The sequence below is a fragment of the Mesoplodon bidens genome (genome assembly GCF_964165515.1).
Source record: "Mesoplodon bidens genome assembly, chromosome: 7".
In the NCBI taxonomy this organism is placed as follows: Eukaryota; Metazoa; Chordata; class Mammalia; order Artiodactyla; family Ziphiidae; genus Mesoplodon; species Mesoplodon bidens.
The window spans coordinates 4,034,766-4,052,252 of NC_138164.1; the positions used below are offsets into that span (position 1 = coordinate 4,034,766).

General features: G+C 42.1%; 1 protein-coding gene and 1 long non-coding RNA gene across 6 annotated transcripts in view; one reads left to right on the plus strand and one right to left on the minus strand.

Moving 5' to 3' along the window:
* LOC308619916 overlaps positions 1-2,240 on the minus strand; it is a 42,173-nt gene extending 39,933 nt beyond the window's left edge. For both annotated transcript variants that reach the window (XR_014016272.1, XR_014016273.1), the window contains exons 1-2: positions 2,153-2,240; positions 348-464 (exon numbers count right to left, since the gene is read on the minus strand). This is a non-coding gene — a long non-coding RNA (uncharacterized lncRNA). The remainder of the gene's footprint in view (positions 1-347; positions 465-2,152) is intronic.
* A 32-nt stretch (positions 2,241-2,272) lies between these two features.
* Positions 2,273-17,487, plus strand: part of ZBTB44 (zinc finger and BTB domain containing 44) — a 71,273-nt gene continuing 56,058 nt past the window's right edge. For all 4 annotated transcript variants that reach the window (XM_081239191.1, XM_081239192.1, XM_081239193.1 and 1 more), the window contains exon 1: positions 2,273-2,406. The gene's annotated coding sequence lies outside the window, so the exon portion shown is untranslated. The remainder of the gene's footprint in view (positions 2,407-17,487) is intronic.

Consider the following 17,487-nt stretch of genomic DNA (forward strand, 5'->3'; position numbering starts at 1 on the left):
ACAGCCATTGGGTGGTTAATTTATCCTCCAGTCCCAGTAAGGGGGTGGGGGGAGAGGATGATAATTTTTAAATATAAAAAGAAAAACAGAAAAGTACAAAAAGGGAGGAAATGGAGAACAGACAAGAGAGTAATACAAGAAAAGCTGTATTTTGTGCCAGGGCTGCCACCTCAGTCCCCTGGGAAGCAGTAAGGACTTGCCTAGAGGTCCCTTATCGACTCTCCGATTAAATGCCCTAGGAGAGGTCTGCGGGATTTGTTTGACTGCTTTACTCCCACTCTGATTCTTCTCCAGGTATTACCTTGTGCACCTGCTCTAACACACACCAGGCCCTTCCTGAGACTTACTCTGTCACTGCCGGTCCCCTCCCAGGGTAAGCATTCCGCCTTCTTTTTCTTCTCCTTCTTCAAATCTCAGCACAAAACTTTCTGGCCTCATTCGCATGTTCCTGACTTTCCTCATCTCTGAAATGGGAATAATAAAAATGATGGTGGGAATGACAGCAAAACCTACGTATTACGATTGCTGTGAGGATTAAACATTATATATACTTGAAAATCTGTTGGAAACCGCAGAAGACTATACAATTTGACGTTGCTTTTTAGGGCCTTTATTTCTCACGTAGATTTCGGTGGCTAGAAAGAGGGGGTGCTAGGGTGCTGGGGTGCTTGTCTCTCAGTGAGATCAATGCAAGACGTTGCCAAGTGTTTCAGAAGAAAACACCACTCTCCTTCAGACGGGGTGCCGGGCCATCTTGCACAAAGCCCTTTGGAGAAGTTTTTCGGTGCAAAAGCTGAAGGCGTGGGAAAACACAGCATGCAGCTGAGGAGCCCCCCGGGCGCTGCAGGCCGCACCCCCTCGGCCCCCGCGCGGCCGGCCGACTAGCCTGGGGTGCGCTTCTGCCAGACGTCCAGGGCTCCCCTCCGGGCCACCGGGCCCCGTCCGAGTGCCCGCCCGCCGGGCCGGGGACGCTAAGGCTTGGAGTCCCGGGAGTTTTTAACACTTTACGCGATTTTGCAGTTGACAGAGAACTCTCAAGCCCCCCGCATACTCCCTCGCCGGAAAGCCAGGTTACTGGCGGTGGAACCAAATGAGACTCCAGGTGTGAAAAGAACAGGCATATTTGAGGAGCCCCGTGTTGGGGGAATGAGATGTACTTCTCCAGTCATTTCAAAACCGCACCTCCCGCCGGGTGGCCCAGGGAAATTCTAGAACAATCCTCGGGCGCCGAGAGGACGCCCCGGGCTGCAGAGGCCGCAGGGAGCCGGACACCGCCCGGGCTTGGCTGCCTGCGGGGAGGCGGGCGCGGGAGCCGGCGGCGCACGGCATCCTCACCTGTCCGGGGCCGCCTCTCCGCAGGCCTCCGTTTCCGCGTGTGAGAAATGGGCTGACTACCAGCTCACCCTCTCACCGAGAGAAAGTGTCTGGGGTGTTCCGGTTCAGCGCCGCTACAGAAACCACTCGAGAAAACGGGAGTTTGTTTCGGTTTTAGCTCAAAGGAGGAAATAAAAATGCAAGAAGCGTGCACCGTGCGCAGAAATGCTTGTCAAGGTTAGCGGGAAGCCGGCTGAGCGGACGGGCAGAGGAAGGACGAATTGGCCAGGGCCTAGGCGGCCTGTGAAGGTAACTCTACACGTGTTCACGAAGGCATGAAGATACACGGCCCCTGTCAAAACCCGCGGGTGCGTCGGGAGACCGAGCTCAAGAGACGGCGACCGGGAGCAGACTACTCTGCGCCTGCGCAGTACCCGCGTTCCCCCGCCCTGAGCTCGCGCCCCGCCCCCGAGCTCGCTCCGCCCCGCCCACTTGCCCTCCCCCTCCCCAGCCCGGCCGCCAGCGCAGAGCATTGTGGGACACAAACAAAGTGCCCCCAAACAGGCTGGAGTGAACGGAGCGGCAACCGCGGCGGCGCCGGCCCGCACGCGCGCGGCGGCGGCTCCCTCCCAACCTCCCCCTCCCCTCCCCTCACTCCCCTTCCCCTTCCCCACCCCGCCCCGCCGGGAAAACGCGAGCCGTCGCCGCGCTCCCCAAACCGCCGCCTGCCCTCGGCCAACCGCCCCCAACGGCCGCCCGCGCGCGGCTCGCCGGGCCCCCTCGCTCCTCCCCTCAGGCCCCCAGAGCGCTCCCCTCCCGCCGCCTCGCACTCTCCCACCTCGCAGGCACGCCGCTGCTCGGGGCCGCCATGCCCCTGCCGCAGGCTGTCCACGGGCCTAGGCGCGGCGGCCCGAGATAGGGTCTCCTCCGCCTCCCGGGGGAGGAGAGAGGGAGCGGGCCGCGCGCTCCGCCCCCTCCCCCCGGGCTGCCGCCGCCACCGCCGCCACCACCCCCTCGCCGCCTCAGCCTGGCGGGGAGGAGGAGGAGGAGGAGGAGCAGCAGGCCTCCGGGCCCTGGCACCGCCGCCCGCAGGTAAACGGGGAGGGGAGGGCAGGGCCGGCCCCTCTTGGCCGCCCGCGCCCTCGGGCGCGCCCTCCGAAGGGCTGACGCTGCGCGTCCCCCATCTGGGCTCTGGACGGAAGGGAACGCCTGGTCTTGTCACCCCCTCCGCGCCGGGAGACACCCCGCAGGGTCCCCTCAATGGCATCTGAGCCTTCGGGAAGGAGACTGGCCTTGGGTCCCGCCGTCCAGGAGAAATTGCCCCGATCTCCCAGGACGCCCCGCATCCGCACGCGCGTGTGCCCAGCACCCTAACCTCGAGGAGGCGGGGTGTTAGCGTCTCACCTGGTCGAGCCTGCAGCGCGAGACCCACTGTTCCCTCTCTCCCCTGCTGCTTTTTTTCTCTGGTACTGGGAAGAAAAGGTTGGCACTTACTTAAAAAACAAAAAATGAAAACCTTTTTTTCTTCCCTATCTGGGGATCAGTCTGCATCTAGTCATTTTCTGCTGGCCTAACCAGAAAAGGGTTACCTGCGAGTGAAGTGACGAGTACGTTAGAACTGATGAAAGGAAGCATGCTTGTGAGTTGTATGAAGGTTAACCAGAATTTAGAGTAAAGCCCAGTAAGTCTGCTTTATTGGGACTGACTTACAGAAATGAAGGCCAGAACTTATTTTTTTCGACGTATAAGTAGATTTTCTGTTGGTTAGGAAGACATTCCCTTTAACTTCCACTTATTTTCTTACTGTTTTATTCGGATAAGCGGCTAATACCAAAAGCAGACTTCACAATTTGATAGATACCAATAGTTTGGGTAGGTAGATTTTTTTTGCCTAGAGGGTTTCGGTCGGAATTATTGCATTTAAAAAAATATTACGTAAATCTTCATTTATACAGTTACTTACCCCCATTACTTCACTTTCACTGCCAATGGATATTTAATTTTACCTAATGTAGCTTCCTAATCATGGAATGTGGCAATAATGAAAGGAATGTTTTCCTGTAGTCTTGTATTTTAGGATGATTGCATTAATTATGAAAACCAGATTTACTTATTGTGTGCAACACTGCTAGGCATTTTACATATCTGACGTGATTTTATTCTCAGAACAACTTAATGACTTAAGATATTATTGCTTGGGTTTTACAGATGAGACAAACTCAAGTGATATTAAGTAACTTGCTTTAGGCCACACAACTTGTTAGTGATAGAGGTGAGATTTGTATCCAGATATAATTCCAGTGTAGATGTGTTTTCTACCATTCCTCTCAGTACAGGTACACTTTTTTAAAACTTAATTATGAAAAATGTCAGTCTCTTTGAAATTGAGGGAAAAATGCAGTGCCTAGATTCAGTGATTGACATTTTTGCCATTTCCCCACTCTCCTCCCTTTCTGTGTCTCAGTATGTAATCATTTGAAAGTAAATTGCAAATCCCATGACACTCCAGTATTTCAGCATGGTTTCCTAAAACTAAGGACATTCTAACCCCAGTATCATTATCAACACCTTTCTAAATTAACAATCCATATGCAAATTTCCTTAGTATGCCAAGGTCTCTTTTGGGAAATCTACCCCTGCCCCCAGCATTGCATTTGTTGATTACGCCTCTAGTCCTTTTTTTAGAAGAGAGGTACCCGTCTTTTTTTATTCTGACAATTAACCAAACCACTTGCTTTACAGAATGCTCCCACTTCTGGGTTTGTCTGTTTCCTAATGGTGTCATTTAATTTATTCTTCTATCCTCCTGAATTTCCTGTTACTGGAAGTTAGGTCTAAAGAAAAGCTTGAGTAGCTTAAGGAAAACTTCATTTGGCAAGAATATTTAATAGATGATGCTGTGTACTTCATGTTATGCCATTTAGGAGGTATTTAACGTCAGATTGCCACACTGTTAAGGATACTAAATGTGACCACTTGATCAAAGTGGTGACTACCAGATCTGTTATAAAGATGTGGTTTCCCTGTTTGTGATTTGTACGTGATCTTGGAGTAATACCTTGACACCAAGCAAATACCTGTTTCTGCCTACCCTTTGCTCAGTGATTTTAGCACCCATTGATGACTCTTGCTTAAATCAGTTATTTTATTGGAGATTTTCTGTCAGGAAGATTTCCTTCATTAACTAGGAGTGAACTAAACTTCCTCCTAAAAATGCTAATGTCCTCCCTCCAGTTATCAGTATTCAGAGTAAAGAATACTGGGGCGATAGTCACCCCCAATGGTGGCAAATAAGGTTTTTTTTTTTTCTTTTTTATGGGGATAACTGTAACCAAGCAGGACCCCATGGGGCCTTCCGGGGGGACAGGCCCTCCCCCAGATCCTCTGCTTTGCTTCTCTCTGAAGTACCTAGATAATAGTGTTGGATGCACATTTCCTGAGTTGTTTTGCAGATGTAAACCTACCCCCCTCCAACAAATGGCAGATGTTAACTCCTTGGCGACCCTGAGCCCATAGCCCCAGGCCTCCTGTTGCCTAAGGACAGATAACGTGAACCCCTGTGACACCACCCTGCCGCCACACCATCAGACTGTAAGAGAATTGTGCACAAGCTGATCACATACCTCGCAACCTCCCTCCCTCACCTGGCTTTTAAAAGTACTTTGCTGAAACCCTTCGGGGACCCTTCGGAGAGCTCGGGGCTTATTAGGGCATGAGCCACCTCATCTCCTTGCATGGCCCTGCAGTAAACCTTTCTCTGCTCCAGACTCCGACGTTTCAGTTTGTTTGGCCTCACTGTGTGTCAGGCACATGAACTTGCGTTAACAGTTTCACTATGGACTCATGGGTTTTAATTTATTCTTTTTTTTTTTTAATAACCATGACAGTCGTTTTTCTTCTTGATGATCTAACTGTCCCACATTTGGGCAGTAGGAACCTTTTCAAGCTGTCTCCTGTGTCTTTTTAATGCTGGGAGTGCTTTCTGGCACAGGATATCCCAGGCTTGCCTTGTTACTTTCCTTGTTCCAGATCTGGAATGGGCTGTTAATCTAAGGAGTCTTGGTTCTTTTTAGTGAGAAATGGTGTATAGAAACCAAGATCTGGATGTTTGGCATATTCATTGCTGCTGGAGTGTCACTATTTCTAGGCCCTTTCAGAGGGGAGAACTAAAAATGGTTTTTTGCTTGTGAATCAAGTTCATAGTGATATATCCAATTCAGATTTAACATAGCAGATTTTTCTTTAACTTCTTTGATTCTATATTGGTCTCTTTTGTCTTAAACAAAAATCTTGGTTCCTAATAAAATTAACATACTTGCCTTATCCTACTATGTATACTTAAAATCATTTCAAAATTGTCATACCAATATCATTACTAACAATAAACTGAGTAAAGTTTAAGATTTCTTTGCATTTATTTTTGTCCTTAGAGTATATTACATGAAGGCTGTATAATCAGAGTACTTACTGTGTTCCGAAGTCACCTGAAGTACTTTCCTCTGTTTGGTTATACTGCCAATTTGATATGGTTCATTGGTTTCATTTTTTATCTTAAGGTTTTCTTTTTTAAACTTTATTTTTTTTCCGAAAGAAACAACTTTTTATTGAAGTGTAGTTGATTTAGTGTTGTGTTAGTTTCAGGTGTATAGCAAAGTGATTCAGATATACATATATTCTTTTTCAGATTCTTTTCCTTTATAGGTTATTACAAGATACTGAATATAGTTCCCTGTGCCATACAATAGGTCCTTGTTTATTTTATATTTAGTAATGTGTATCTGTTAATCCCAAACCCCTAATTTTTCACCCCCCCTTCCCCCTTTGGTAACCTTTGGTTAACCTTTGGTAAGTTTGTTTTCTTTGTGAGTCTGTATTTTGTAAATAAGTTAATTTGTATCACTTTTTTAGATTCCACATCTAAGTGATATCATGTGATATTTGTCTTGGTCTGACTTACTTCACTTAGTATGGTAATCTCTAGGTCCGTATATGTTGCTGCAAATGGCATTATTGTTTTTTATGGCTGAGTAATATTCCAGTATGTGGAGGGGTGTGTGTGTGTGTGTGTTTGTATACACACATACTACATCTCTTTATCCATTCATCTGTCAGTGGACATTTAGGTTGCTTCCATGTCCTGGCTATTGTAAACAGTGCTTCAGTGAACATTGTGGTCCATGACTCTTTTTGAATTACGGTTTTCTCAGGGTATATGCCCAGGAGTGGGATTGCAGGATCATATGGTAGCTCTATTTTTAGTTTTTTAAGGAACCGCTATACTGTTCTCCACAGTGGCTGCACTAGTTTATGTTCCCACCAACAGTGTAAAAGGGCTCCCTTTTAAAATTTCATGTTTGAGTATATAAAATATATACAAGGTTCAAAAGTCAAAATAATATTTTTAAAGTATGCTTAAAGAAGACTCACCCAAATTAGTTTTTAAGATGAAGTGTTCTTTAACTTCGTCAACCTTTTAATATCTAATCTCATAAATCTTGACTGCAGTGGGCAAAGTATGTTACTTATGTGAAGCGATATAGGACTACTTTTAAATTTTGCAATTCAATTCCGATTCATCTGGCAAAGAGAAAGCACTAGACTAATCTTCAGAGGTGAGCAGAGAAGTAGATTTCAAGCTTGTTTTTTTTTTGTTTTTGTTTTTTGCGGTACGCGGGCCTCTCACTGCTGTGGCCTCTCCCATTGCGGAGCACAGGCTCCGGACGTGCAGGCTCAGCGGCCATGGCTCACGGGCCTAGCCACTCCGCGGCATGTAGGATCTTCCCGGACCGGGGCACGAACCTGCGTCCCCTGCATCGGCAGGCGGACTCTCAACCACTGCGCCACCAGGGAAGCCCTCAAGCTTGTTTTTGCAAGCTTTACTTTGAAAATCATATCTTTATTGTTTGGTCAAATTTTTTTTTTTTTCCTTTCGGCTGCAGGCTTGCAGGATCTTAGTTCCCCGACGCTGGGCCCTGGCATTGAAAGCCCGGAAACCTAATCACCAGACCACCGGGGAATTACAAAAACCATGTCTTTAAAGGGGCATGTAGTTGGTAGAGCTTTATGAATCCATCTACTTATATGTCACACAGCAAAACTGACATACATATGCTATCTGCAAATATAAAAGGTATTTGGATATATGATCAGTGAGGATAGCACTTTTTTTTCGATTGGGCAAAATATGATAGAAATTATAATTATGCTTTCAAATGAGAATATATAAGGGAGCAATCAGTAGTTGTCTCAAATAAGCAGAATACAATTATGCAGTTTATAAGCTGCTTATCACCCAGGAAAAGTTGTGCCCACGGTGTGTTTCCCTCTGTGTACACCATCACTGCTTTTGGTAATAGAGCAAACATCTCTTTCCTTCAGGAAATGGAGTGGGAAAATGAGGAATGCATATGCTTTGGTCCCATTTGCCTTCATTCTGTCTTTAATCTTGGTAAAATATACTACCCAAGGTTAGAACACATAAGGTGATGAAAAAAATGCCACAAAGTGTAGCATAGGGAGTGGGCTAATACAGGGATGATAATTGCCAACATTTGTTGAGCCCCTTTAAAAAGGTAGCACTGTGCTAGACATTTCATACATCATCTCATTCACATCTCACATTAACCCTTTGTTACTGCTGCTGGTATCTGCAAATAAGGAAACTGATATCCAGGTTTCAAACTCAAGTCTGTCTTCAGTGTTTCACTTAACTACTTTGCTGCACCTCACAGCTAAATATATGTCATAAAATTGGATATATTTTCACTCAGCATGAATCAAAGGAAGTGCATGACTGACATTAGTCCTGTAGCAGCACTGAAGATTGCATCTAAAATTTTTCTAATAAAATGTTGGAGGTTTTAATTTTTTTTAAATTTTTATTTATTTACTTATTTATTTGGTTGTGTTGGGTCTTCGTTGCTTCACATGGGCTTTCTCTAGTTGCATCGAGCGGGGGCTACTCTCCGTTGCGGTGTGCGGGCTTCTCATTGCAGTGGTTTCTCTTGTGGAGCTCGGGATTTAGGCACGCAGGCTTCAGTAGTTGTGGCACATGTGCTCAGTAGTTGTGGCTCACGGGGTCTAGCGTGCAGGCTCGGTAGTTGTGGCGCATGGGCTTAGTTGCTCCGTGGCATGTGGGATCTTCCTGGACCAGGGGTCGAACCCATGTCCCCTGCATTGGCAGGCGGATCCTTAACCACTGCGCCACCAGGGAAGTCCCCAGTGTTGAAGGTTTTAAACTTTAAGTCTTCCTAGCCTTGTAAAGGATAAAACTCTCTTGTTATTGAAAATGGTCAAGCATCAAAGACTATTGTAAAGGAGTTTCCTTCATTAGTTGGGGGATCCTAATTAATTTGGCTTCTTCCAACTGTAATTTTTTAATATCTTTATTATATATATTGAATGTGTGTGTGTGTATATATATATTTTCCCCCTCCTGTGGTTTCCTGGTATTCTGTAGACTATTGAGCATGTCTTTATATAAGGTATAATGGAATGTTTTTACTTTAAATGCAACCGCATTCATGACTGAGACAGTTTTCCCTGTACCTCAGACTGATTGCTTGAAATTTATCTCCTGTTAAGCTGAAAGCCACATTTGTTCTTTTTATCAGAAAAACTTCACCCCATTTTAGACAATGAGCTGGAAATCTCTGGATTCTTAGGCACAGGATCTAAAATAAAATAGTGATTGCATATGTGTTTTTTAAAATATAAAGATACATTGAATTTATATTACACTCTTGCTTGAAGGGCACATTGAATATTACATTAATTTCTTCACTGACGTTATTAGGGCCAAAGGTGACCTTAGCCAGCACACTTTTACATAACTGATCATGGAGTACATCAGTGGCTTATATCATTGTGGTATTTCACATTGATAACTGTCTTATAAGAGTGAAAGTTGATGGATGAAACTTATTAATGTCTCACTTTTCTAGGAGAACATTTTCTTTGTCTCCATATTGAATGTTCTTCCATTTTAATAATTGTATAGCTTTAAAAAAACTTAAAAATTACAAATGTTTGATACTCCAAGAATTTGTAATTTCCGTATTCTATATTGTTATTCTTCTATAGGTATTCAATGGTATATATATGGTTTTTTTTTATGTTGACAAGATTTGCTGTTTACTTGGTTTTCATAATTTTTATTTATTTTTATTTTTTTTTTGTGGTATGCGGGCCTCTCACTGTTGTGGCCTCTCCCGTTGCGGAGCACAGGCTCCGGACGCACAGGCTCAGCGGCCATGGCTCATGGGACTAGCCGCTCCGCGGCATGTGGCATCTTCCCAGACCGGGGCACGAACCCGTGTCCCCTGCATTGGCAGGCAGACTCTCAACCACTGCACCACCAGGGAAACCCGCTTTTGATAATTTTTGATGCATTCAGCATAACTGTTGTACAAACGTCTTTGGGTACCATATAACCAAGACTTTGAATCTTTGGAATCAAGATTTTGTGGAACTACTACCCTCGGGCTTCTGAAATGACTTTAGATAATTCCTTTTAAAAATGATTTTCTCTAATTCAGATCTTACCCTAAGTATCTGATCTTCACCTACTGTTGGCAAGCAAGCCTATTCAGAACTACCCTCTATTAAATGTTAATTTTATTCACTTTGATAAAATTAGTAAATTCTTTGGTCCAAACAAAGAAAATAAAATGTAAGATTTTTCAGGGACTCGAGGGATACTTACTTTGCTTCCATTTCGTTTTTCTCTTCTACTGGTATGTTTACTAGCGTGTGTGTGTGTGTGTGTGTGCTTGCTTCCATTTTTACCTTTTTCTCCTTTTTTACATTTTGACTATCTGGGTTTTACTTTTTCCTTTGCTTTCGCTTTTCTTTCTTTTTGCTTTGGATCACCCAACATTGCTCATTTCCTTTTTGTGGCTTTCCATTACTCCATGAGGACAGTTTCTTTTATCTTTGGTGCCTTTTATGTGCCATATGAAACTATACCCTACTTCTGTGAGAACTGTTTCTATTTACAGGAATCACTGCCTCTGTTTTTGGCCCACCTGGTATGTTTCCTCCTCTTTTCTTCCTACTTCCTTCAACTAGGTTCACTTAGCTTTACTTTGAGAGGCAGTTCAGTGTAAAGCATCACTGAGCATACCGCCTAGGTTCAGATCTTGACTCTAGTGTTTACTAATTGTATGGCCATGGGCTGGCTCCTTAACTTCTCTGTGCTTCATTTTCCTTGGTTAAGTGGAGATACCAAGTGATACCTATCTCAAAAGGTTGTGTGAAAATTAAATAATTAATATGTAAAAAATACCTAGAATAATGCTTGGTACATATTGAGTACTATGTAAGTGTTAACTAATGATTATTACTGCTTTTTTAAAAAAAATGGTTCAAAGCCATTGATTATTCTTTAACAGTTTCTTGAGATATACATAACTCAAAAGCCATAGATTATTGACACTAGAAATTTGTGGTCTCCAATTTCAGTGGGGCCTTCAGTGCCACCTAGCCATCCTTTTTTTCTCCTCCACGCATTTTTTGCATATTTCATTTTCCTCAAAATTCTGCTTTATGTCCTCTCTTGTCAGCAGTCTAACCTCTACCTATAACTTCAGAGAGAAGTAAAAGCCAAAGCTATCAGAAAAGAACTCCCACTACTTCTCACCACCCACCTATAAGCCTAACTGTAACTACACCCTTCCTTTCCTTTTTTCTTACACTGGGTCTCATTCTGTTTAAGGCTAATTCTTTTACTCAAGCACTGAATCCAGTTTCTTTCTATTTATCCAGGGATCTTACACTATCTGTTATCACCTGTTTTCTATATCTTTTCCTTCTCTGATTCTTTTCCACCAATACTCAAAACATTCTCTGTATATTTTACCACAATTTAGAAAAGCTTATCTGGGGGAAGAAACATTCTGTAGTTTCTCCCATTTTATAAAAATATCAGTATCCTCCCTCGAGCCCTTATTTCCCTCCAGCTAACCCCCTTGCCCTATCTTTAGAGCCAAACTTCTTTAGATTGAATTGTCTACTCAAAATTTTCACTTTCTCATTTCTATATAGTCTTTATCTTTATTGCAGTCTAACTCTACTGCCTCTCCATTATGTGCTGTTTTAAGGTCACCAGTGACTCCTTGCAGATAAATTGAATAGACTTTATATCTTATTTGACCTATCAGCAGCATTGGACACTGTCAACCACTCCTCCTTGAAATGCTCTATGCCCTTCATTTCTGGAGCATTCTACCATCCTGGTTGTAACAGGGAAGAACAAAATCTGACTCCATGTTAGATCTGTTTCTTTTACTTTGACCTTTGCTTTCCATTGTTTTTGTTCTGTCTATAGCTATAGGCATACATAATGGCCTGCCCCTCTGCCTGAATGTTAAACTGAAGTGCCCTTGTTTAGCTCACAGGGAAACAATGACCTGCCCACCTGTGAATGGCTGCAGAAAAGAAGAAATTAACACATCCCCTCCCTGGGACTGGCCAGAACCAGGAGATATTTTGCATGACTTACGGGCTTTTTACTTTACTTCCTCACCTCCTCTGCCTCTCTGTTCTATAAAAGAAACTAGTATTCCCATCCGGATAAGATGGTACTCTAGGCCGCTAATCCACCATCTTTTCGGACTCCCAGCTTTCCAAATAAAGTCACTGTTCCTTGCCTCAACACCTCGTCTCCTGACTTATTTGCCTGTCATGTGGCAAGCAGAGTGAGCTTGGACTTGGTAACATGGTCTTTCTATATATCACTTGCCCAGGTTTTTCTTCTGCTGCTCCCTCCCCCTTTTTTTCCCACCTCTTTTTCCCTTGGTCAGTCTAGCTAAAGACATCAATTTTGCTTGTCTCTTCAGAGAACCAAGTTTTGGCTTTAATTTTTTCTGTGATTTTTCTATTTTCTGTTTAATTTATGTCTGAGCTTTATTTCCTTCTATTTTGAGGAGGTTTGTCTTGCTCATTTTCTAGCTTCTTAAGGTAGAAACCTAGGCCATTGATTTTTTTTTTTTAATTGTAGTGAAGTACAGAAAAAAATTTTACCAACTTAACCTTTTTTTTTTTTGCGGTACATGGGCCTTTCACCATAGTGGCCTCTCCCGTTGTGGAGCACAGGCTCCGGACGCGCAGGCCCAGCAGCCATGGCTTACAGGCCCAGCCGCTCTGCGGCATGTGGGATCCTCCCAGACCGGGGCACAAACCCACGTCCCCTGCATCGGCAGGCGGACTCCCAACCACTGCACCACCAGGGAAGCCCCCAACTTAACCATTTTTAAGTGTGCTGTTCAGTGGCATAAAGTACATTCACATTATTATGCAACTCTCACCACCGTCTGTCTTCAGAACTGCTTTCATGTGCAGAACTGTAATATAATTCTGTACTCATTAAACAATAACTCCCTATTCCCCTCTCCCCCCAGCCCGTGGCAACCACCCTTCTACTTTTTATCTATGAATTTGCTCTAGAGACCTCATATAATTGAAATCCAACAACGTTTGTCATCTTGTGACTGACTGGTTTCATTTAGCATTATGTCCTCAAGGTTCATCCATATCATAGCACATATCAGAATTTCCTTCCTTTTTAAGGCTAAATAATATTCCATTGTACATACCACAGTGTGGTCTATACCACATCAGTGTGTACATACCACAGTTTGTTTATTCATTTATCTATCGATAGACATTTAGCTATTGTGAATAATGCTCCTGTGAACATTCATGTACAAGTATATGCTCGTGTCTCTGCTTTCAGTTCTTTTGGGTATATACCCAGAAGCAGAGTTGCTGGATCCTATGGTAATTCTATGTTTAAGTTTTCGAGTCACTGCGATACTGTTTTCCATAGTGTCTACGCTTACATTCCCACCAGCAGTGCACAAGGGCTCCATTTCTCCACCTCCTTGTCAACACTTGTTATTTTCTGTTACTTGGTTCTTTATAGTAGTCATCGTAATGAATGTGAGGTCGTAGAGTGTGAGGTGGTAGGCCACTGGTTTTTAGACCTTCTCTAATATATTTATCTAAAGCTATAAATTGTACTTTAAGCACTACTTTAGCTGCATTGTACAAATGTCGATAATGTATTTTCAGTATTTTACTCGGTTAAAAATACTTTGCAGTTTCTCTTGTTGATTCCTTCATCACTATGGGTTATTTAGAAGTGTGTTATGTTTAAAATACGTGACATTTTCTTGATAACTCATTGACTTCTAATTTTTTAATTGTGATTAGAGGACATACTCTGTGTGCATTCATTCCTTTAAAATTCATTAAGAAGATCTGTCTTATGGCCCAGCATATGGTCTGTCTAGGTGAACATACCTTGTTGCACTTGAAAAGACTGTGTACCAGTGACCTTTGTGCTATTAAAGATAGCCGGCTCTAGCCTTCCTTTACTTGTTGTTTGCGTGGTGTATCTTCTAAAATACTTCTCTGTCTTTTTATTTAAAGTAGGTTCCCTGTAACGAACATGTAGTTGGGCTTGCTTTTTTAATCCTACTCTCTGCCTTTTAAATTGAAATGTGTATTAGTCCATTAAAATTTTACATAGCTACATTTTACATTATTTTGAAAAGCAGGCAGGTATTAGTTTGCTAGGGCTGCAGTAACCACAAACAGGATGGCATGAAGAGAAACTTTTGTCTCAGTTCTGGAGGGTAGAAGTCTGAAATCGTGGTGTTGACAGGGTTGGTTCCTTCTAAGGGAAGGAACTTATGAGGGAAGGGTCTCTTCTTGGCCTCTCTTCTTGCTTTTACTAGTGCCTTGGCTTGTGGCAGCATAATTTCAGTCTTAACATGGCATTCCCCCTTTGTGCATCTGTCTTTGTATTTCACTTTATATAAGAACATCCTAATTACCTCAGTTTAATTTGATTGCTTTTTAAAGAGCATGTTTCCAAATAAGGTAACATTCTCAGGTACTGGGGATTAGGATTTCAACCTATCTTTTCAGGGACATGCTTCAATCCATAAGACGCATATAAGGTTGGCAACAGTGCAAAAGCGTATTAGGTAAAGCCACTATACTTGTGTACATATTTTAAAGCATACGTAGTAGGACTCGTGAGTACTTGGTAGGAACACTTAAAACACTCTTTAGAGAAACACAGAGCTCTTTAAATGCTAATTGACTAAAACTGACTTGAATTTGATTTGCTTATGTAAGGATCCAAGAGACTAAATAAGATATACCCTTTCTTCAAGCTTTTTTTCTGGTAAAAATGATTTGAGGTTAATAGCTGATATCCCTTAAGTACTGTGATTGAATTCTTGTAAATGGTAACTGATGGGATGGGGAGAGAGAGGGGACTGTGAATTTGAGTTTTCAGTCAGACAGACCTTTCTTCAAATCCTGGTTTTATTATAAGAATGTGGACAAGTTAATTTAACCTTCTGTTAACTCCTTTATAACTGGATCTTAAAAATTCTTTTCCTAGAATTGTGAGACCAGAGTGTGATAAAGACACTTGGTAGGAGTTACTCAATGTATATTAACTTATTTTATCTGGATATAGAAATTAATAATCAGCATGACTCTGTGGTTACCAGCAATGAGAAGAAATTCTAATAGTTTAATATCACTGGTTTAACTCCAGGTAAATCTCATTCTCTCTTCTTCTCAAAGCTCTGAACTAGAAATAACTACTTCTTGTAGTAAAATGATTAAAACCTTTACTTGATTAAAAAGTGGCTAGTTACAAAAGTTAAATGATTTTTTTTTTAATAACTCAGATACGGTAATTCATTTGGAATTCTTCCTGAAAACTCAGTAAAGACTTAAGGAAGACCCTTGGGGATTAAACAGTTGTCACATAAATATCACAAGCACTTTTATTAGTGTTCATGTTCTCAAATATGAGTACTCATGTGAATCCATTCTGAAAAGTGTGATTCCTTTCATGGAAAAATGTAGATATTTGTTTTTGCTTAGATTGACAACACAGTGACAGGTTTTCTTAGAACGAAATTTAAAATATGAGGTGCTGTAATATTTGTCCAAAAAACTTGATTCTAAAGGAAATAATAGTGGAAAACATCTTATTGTAGCAATAACTTTATGGAGAAGGAAGTGAGTTGTAATTTTCACTACTTCACTCAGATTTCTGTGTAACTTTAGCATGAAGTTTTTTCTTCCATTCTTAAACCATCTATACTGACAAGTTTTCTATAAAAACGTTTGCATGTTGTATATGTTAAACTCCTTAAAAAATATTTATTTCAGGGCTTCCCTGGTGGCGCAGTGGTTGAGAGTCCACCTGCTGATGCAGGGGATGTGGGTTCGTGCCCCGGTCCGGGAAGATCCCACATGCTGCGGAGCGGCTAGGCCCATGAGCCATGGCCACTGGTCCTTGCATCTGGAGCCTGTGCTCCGCAACGGGAGAGGCCACAACAGTGAGAGGCCGCGTACCACAAAAAAAAAAAAAAAAAAAAAAAAAAATTATTTCAGGTATTTTGCCTCAAGTTTTATTTTGTTGTCCGTCATTTATAATTATATTTTTATTAATAATGTGAATGAACATAAAAGAATATGCTTATTCCAAAAGTAAGCACCATAAGTCACAAACATTTATTCAACTTTTTAAAAATGCCCTGTGTTAGGCGGTTAAAGAATATACACAGGCTCAACCTTTTCCCTCAAATAGCATATGGATCTATAGGACAGCAAAATCTGTAGGCAGCTAACTGATCACCTATTATACATAAAATACTGATTAAAAGAGCAGTGATCCTTTTGTGGCCGTAAAGGGATGCCTAGTTGAGAACCACTGCACTATAATAAGGAACGTTACTGGTAAGAGTATAGCACCTGTAAATGGTGTAGAGACAGAAATGGTTTAGAAACTCTGCTGGTGTGTCTGCACGAAGACTTGTGCACAGATATTCATAGTAGCTTTATTTGTAATAGCCCCAAAGTGGAAACAACTCAAGAGTTTGTCCTCTGTTAAATGATAATCAGACTGTGGTACATCCACATAATGGAATAGTACTCAGCAATAAAAAGGAGCAAAAATTCTTGAGCCTAACAACATGAATGAATCTCAGAATAATTATATCCAGTGAAAGAAGCCAGATGAATAAGAAAATATATACTGCCTGATTCCATTTATGTTAAAATTCTAGAAAATGCAACTAGTCTAAAATGAAAAGCAAATTCGTGGTTGCGGGGGTGGGTAGGAGGGCTGGAGGGAGACATTGTGAAGAGGCACAAAGAAAATTATAGGAGTCATGGAAATATTCCTTATCTTGATATCTGTGTGAAAACTGACCTAATTGTATGCTTTAAATATGTTTGGTTTATTTTACATCAGTTATACTTCAAGCATTTATAAAATGATTTTTAAAGAACATGGGTATAATTGATTCTAAAAATATACTGGAATTATCCTTGGAGAGACAGGACATATACCTGGTAAACCTAAATTGGTATTATATCAAATACCTAAACTGGTATTATATCAAATGCCAGATCAGTGGTCAAGACAGAAAATGCTACAGGAGTTCAGTGGAGGGAAAGGCAGCATAGTTTAATAATAAAATGAGGAGAGGATTAAAGTCAGAGTACTTGATTTCGAGGCCCTATTAGGCCACTTATTTTTTCTAATCTTTATTTTCTGTGATCTTTGAAGAATTTCCTAATCTACTTCATAAGATTTTTAAGGTCCAAAGAAAATATATTTAAAAATACACTGTAGGGGCTTCCCTGGTGGCGCAGTGGTTGAGAGTCTGCCTGCCGATGCAGGGGACGCAGGTTCGTGCCCCGGTCCGGGAAGATCCCACATGCTGCGGAGCAGCTGGGCCCGTGAGCTATGGCTGCTGAGCCTGTGCGTCCGGAGCCTGTGATCCGCAACGGGAGAGGCCACAACAGAGAGAGGCCCACGTACCGCAAAAAAAAAAAAAATACACTGTAATCTGAAAAGTGGCATGCAAATGGAAGGTATTGCTGATATCCAGAGTAGAAGGAAGAACAAAATAGAATAGTATTTGACCTGTTGAGAGAAATAAGGGAATTCCAAAATGAGACCAGAGGTGGGGAAGTGGAAATATGTATAATATGTTCAGAGAATGAGTCAAAGATCAGTTTGACTGGAGCAAAGAGTTTGTGTTGGAGAGCAAGGAAGAAAAGATAACTAAAGCATCTAAAAGCACAATAGAGCAGAGAGAATTTGAGATATATAGCGAGAAAGACTAGCAT